General features: G+C 45.0%; 1 protein-coding gene across 1 annotated transcript in view; it reads left to right on the top strand.

Moving 5' to 3' along the window:
- Positions 1–5,083, top strand: part of B4GALT5 (beta-1,4-galactosyltransferase 5) — a 79,464-nt gene that overhangs the window by 499 nt on the left and 73,882 nt on the right. The window lies entirely within an intron of this gene.

Below are 5,083 nucleotides of genomic sequence, written 5' to 3' on the forward strand. Positions count from 1 at the left end.
GCCAGCCTCCCGCCCACCCCCTGCCCTCCTTTAACCCCTTCCCCGCGGGAGCCCGACCATGCCTTCACATACACACACACACACACGCGCGCGCGCGCGCGCGCTGGGATGCCCCCTTTCTTGCCCTGGCTTCCCTAGAACCCCCACTTAACGCTCCTCGGCTCGAGAACTGCCGCTCTCCCTCCTCCGGGGTCTCCTCCAGCCCCGGTTCCGGGCATTCCGCGGCCCCCGAACCTCCGCGGCCCGCCCTCCCCTCCTAGCGGAGCCCCTGTGCTGGGGTCTCCAGGAGTCCCACCTTCCCGGTTCCCATCCATCCTTCCCCTCTCTCCTCCCTGGTGACTCCACCGTTTCCTGCTCTCCCTCCTACCCTTTCTTCCCTCGACTTTCCCTTGTTACATCCACCTTCAGATCCTCCTCCCCAACACACACATTCTCTTCCAAGTGGCCAGATCCCTTTCCTAGCAGGGTGGCATCCCCCACCCCCCAGGGAGGTCCACCCCCCCATTCAGTCTATGAACCCCTGAGCGTGCCACGCCTCCTCTCCGTCTCCTCCTCCTGCCCCGCCTACCCCCAAGGGCACTCCCTGTCATCTCCGCTCCCTTATCTCCTATCCTTCCCCGAATCCTCACCACCCCCCTCTGGTCCTCAGCCATAGTTTCTTTCTGATTGAAGACTTGGGGAAGGGGTGCTGTCTGGGCTCTTCCTTTCTCCCCTTTCTTTCACTTCTGCCCTCTCCTAGCCTTGAGGGTAGAAGGCGGCCCTTCAGTAGTATCCTATGGGGCCGGGGGGGGGGGGGGGGACATTTAAATTGGTCCTAGAGGAGGAGCTATGACAAGGGCCTTGGGGAAATGGTGCAGGTGGGAAGGAGCACGGAGAAAAGGTGGAATGGGGACTCATTCTACTCAAAGGCGTGTCCTTCAAAGGAAAGACAGCCCTGGAGAAACTGAACCCTGACCAAGCATAGGCTGTCTCAGAACATAGAGCAGACATTTAGGACGTGAAGAAACATTAGAAGGAAATAACAGCATGAGGGTTAAGGTCAGAGGACATGGACGTCAGATTTGGATTCTAATCCCTGCCCTTTATGACCTTGAGCAAGTTACTAAGCCTCACCTTTTCTCCTCTGTAAAATGGGGGTACTCATCCTAACCTCATAGGGTTTTAAGGATGGAAGTAGATAAATTCCCTTTTAAAGCACTTATCATTGTACCTGATGCTTAGAGAGTTTTCAAAAAAAAAAAAGCTATTATATGTAACTTTCAAGAAAGAAGGGAGTAGATGGAAGGTTTAAGGTATGTATTTGCCTGACTTGACATCACCACGAGGCCCTAGAGAAAACCTCAGTTTAAGGTGAAAAATGATCAGAAAATGCTGTTGGGAGTGGGGCAAGGAGAGTAAATTTTGCTGTAAAAAGTCTGGATCATTTGGATGTTAGGAAAGGGTTGATGGTTTAACTCTAGGGAAATACCCTTTAGGATTGTAGTAATGATTAGTGCCATTCTCTGTTGACCTGTCAACACTGAACTAGCTGAATAGAGAAATTTCCAGATAGAGCCGGAGATTGTCTCCTGATTTTTTAAAAAAATAAATTTATTTATTTATTTTTGGCTGTGTTGGGTCTTCATTGCTGCGCTCGGGCTTTCTCTAGTTGCGGTGAGCGGGTTTCTCACTGCGGTGTCTTCTCTTGCTGCAGAGCACGGGCTCTTGGCGTGCGGGCTTCAGTAGTGTGGCACGCAGGCTCAGTAGTTGTGTCTCGTGGGCTCCAGAGAGCAGGCTCAGTAGTTGTGGCACACAGGCTTAGTAGTTGTGTCTCGTGGGCTCCAGAGAGCAGGCTCAGTAGTTGTGGCACACAGGCTTAGTTGCTCGGCGGCATGTGGGATCTTCCCAGACCAGAGCTTGAACCCATGTCCTCTACATTGGCAGGCAGATTCTTAACCACTGCACCACCAGGGAAGTCCTCTCCTGATTGTTCTTTTTTAAGAGCAAATTTCATTTGGTGGTTAATATTGATGATTTGTAGTACAAACGAGATATAGTTTGTACTACAAAGATAGAACAGGTAATATCCTACTGCCATAACATTTTATGAAATGTTTTAGGAAAAGCATCCCTCTGGGAAGGTGTTGTATGTGGCCTGATGGATCGGATGAGGGGATAGGAGTCTGGGCAGAATAAGAACAGGTGAGTAATTAGTGGAATTAATTGAGAAAAGAGTTCATTAGCATATTGGATATTAGACTAATAAAAGTGGGTGTGAAATGATGGATTTGAACCTAGAGGTAGTCTTGAAGCCGTAACCCCTTTTGTGAAAGTGATGAGTTTTTTCTGGTGTCGGTGCATAAATCAGCTATGTCGAAATGGAAAAATATATCCCACTGGGATAGTAATCACCCTCTTGATTAGAAAGATTAGAAGCCAGATTCTAAAACAGAAATGGAACGTAACAACTTAATTAAAACTCTTCAGCAGTAGATTTTTAGGTCAGTGGAATCCCAGTGAAAGGCAATGGGCTTGGGGCTTCCCTGGTGGTGCAGTGGTTAAGAATCCGCCTGCCAATGCAGGGGACACGGGTTTGATCCCTGGTCTGGGAAGATCCCACATGCCGCGGAGCAGCTAAGCCCGCGTGCCACAACTACTGAGCCTGCACTGTAGAGCCCGCAACCCACAACTACTGAAGCCTGCGCACCTAGAAGCCACCACAATGAGAAGCCCGCGCACCGCAACGAAGAGTAGCCCCCACTCCTGCAACTAGAGAAAGCCCGCGCACAGCAATGAAGACCCAACGCAGCCAAAAATAAATAAATAAAATAAGTAAATTAAAAAAAATAATAAAGCAATGGGCTTCTACCACACTTAGATTCCTACATCACTGATAACTGAGAAAGATACAAAGCACTTAAATATTCACTAATTTCTTCTTAAATGTGGGTCTTCTAAAGGGCAGATCTACTTAAGATTCACTTCTGTTAGTTGGAAAGGGGAGTGGTGGGAAGGATGTGAAGTGGTTTTAGAAGGATACGTTGAGCAGTTTGGTGATTTTATTTATCTTGGCTTTCCTGTTTAGGAGCTTAATTTTTTAAATAATCAGCTTTGGACAGAGGGTGGCAAATCTTTTCAAAAGGTTAAGGAAGTCTAGAGAAATAGAAGGTTTTATATGCCTTGGATTATGAAGACCTTATCTGAGACAATTGTTAAAATGAGCCTAGAAAATAATACTGGGTTGAACCACACGAAATTTCCATTTTTTGCAGGTCAAAACCAGTTGTATATTGGCAGTTTGATATAGCTCAACCTGATACATTTCCAAATAATGACAATTCTGTTTTCTGGCATAATGGGAAGTGTCAGACTTGTATTTCCTTCCAGGTTTAATATTTTTCCAGTTCTGCTTTTGATTTACTTTGTATACCCTGTGGCCACGCTGTGCTCTAGGGCTAAAGAGAAATCATCAACCCGAGAGTGTGTTACAGCTATGTTTGGAGTTAGGTAGACTTGAATTTGAGATATGAGAAAAACCATGTTAGTTATAAATGTTTTAAAGTTGCTCATGTGTAATATAGCCCAGCTACAATTTCACCCTACAATTTCACCCTATTTTTGAGACCTAATGCTAGCTCTTAATGTTAGTGTCCCATAGTCTGACAGCAAAGGGAAATTTTCCTGGACTTGAGGGTCATCTGAAATGGAGGTAGTGGTACCATTTGGCTTAGAAAATTGGATGTGAGGAATATTGACTATTATAGTGACTATTTATAGTCACTATAAATATGACTATAATGTGTTTGTAACAAATACAGAGTGCGCTTAGCTACTTTAATAAACCCCTGCCAATCCAGTTAAGTAATTTAAAAATATGACTTCATTGGCCATTATGTTTTTGTTATTAAATCAAAAGTAGTGTTTTATATCAGCAGTTTAAAAGTAGAAATGAAAAGGATGGGGCCGAAGGTGTGAGGGAGGTGGTGGATTTGAAAAAGGAAGAGGAAGGGAATATGGTTATAAAAAGCCATACGTGGGCTTCCCTGGTGGCGCAGTGGTTGAGAGTCCGCCTGCCGATGCAGGGGACACGGGTTCGTGCCGCGGTCCGGGAAGATCCCACTTGCCGCGGAGCAGCTAGGCCTGTGAGCCATGGCCTCTGAGCCTGCGCGTCCGGAGCCTGTGCTCTGCAATGGGAGAGGCCACAACAGTGAGAGGCCCGCGTACCACACACACACACACACACACACAAATGCATACGTGCCTCTTCTCTGTAGCACCCTGCCCTCCACAGCCTGAGTGATTCTCATTTATTTCATCACTTGTTTTACCTGCACTGTTAAAATATCCCTATTCCTTTCAGGGTTCCGAAGAGAACTTTGAACTTATTTATGATCCTTTAACTTAAAAAAAAAAAAAAAATCTAAGAGCTCGGAGTACCTCCATATTCCAGTCTGACCAGGTCTTTTAGAGGATAAGAGAAGTGAACTATTTACGGATGGACATACATTTGAAGGGCTGATTTTAAAAATCTTATTAACTTTATGGTGCTGTCACATGGCAAGGTTGTATAGATTGTTTGCAAATTGTTTAGTTACTGATTTTGAGAGAGATGCCTGTGCATGGTTAGAGGCAGTAGTCTATATACTGATGAAATTTTATTAAAGTTCCACTATTTAAATTAATTTTTCTTTTGTCTTGATTATTGAGGAAAGGAAATGGGGAATAATTTTTCCCTTTTGGCCTGCTTAGTTCCAAGAAAAGTTTGATTCATGGCTGGCTTTTGGAAGACAGGAATCAGTAATTCTAATCCCACCTGATTTGACCAAATGACCTTGAGCAAATCACTTGATTCTCTGATCTTATACTTGGCCAGAAAACAAAGCTGTTTGAAAAACTAGAACTGCATCTTAGCCAAACTTTTAGTGAGAAGTTTTTTTTTTTTTTCATCTTTATTGGAGTATAATTGCTTTACAATGGTGTGTTAGTTTCTGCTTTATAACAAAGTGAATCAGTTATACATATGTTCCCATATTTCTTCCCTCTTGTGTATCCCTCCCTCCCACCCTCCCTATCCCACCCCTCTAGGTGGTCACAAAGCACCGAG

This window comes from Lipotes vexillifer, unplaced genomic scaffold (assembly GCF_000442215.2).
Source record: "Lipotes vexillifer unplaced genomic scaffold, Lipotes_vexillifer_v1.1 scaffold251, whole genome shotgun sequence".
In the NCBI taxonomy this organism is placed as follows: Eukaryota; Metazoa; Chordata; class Mammalia; order Artiodactyla; family Lipotidae; genus Lipotes; species Lipotes vexillifer.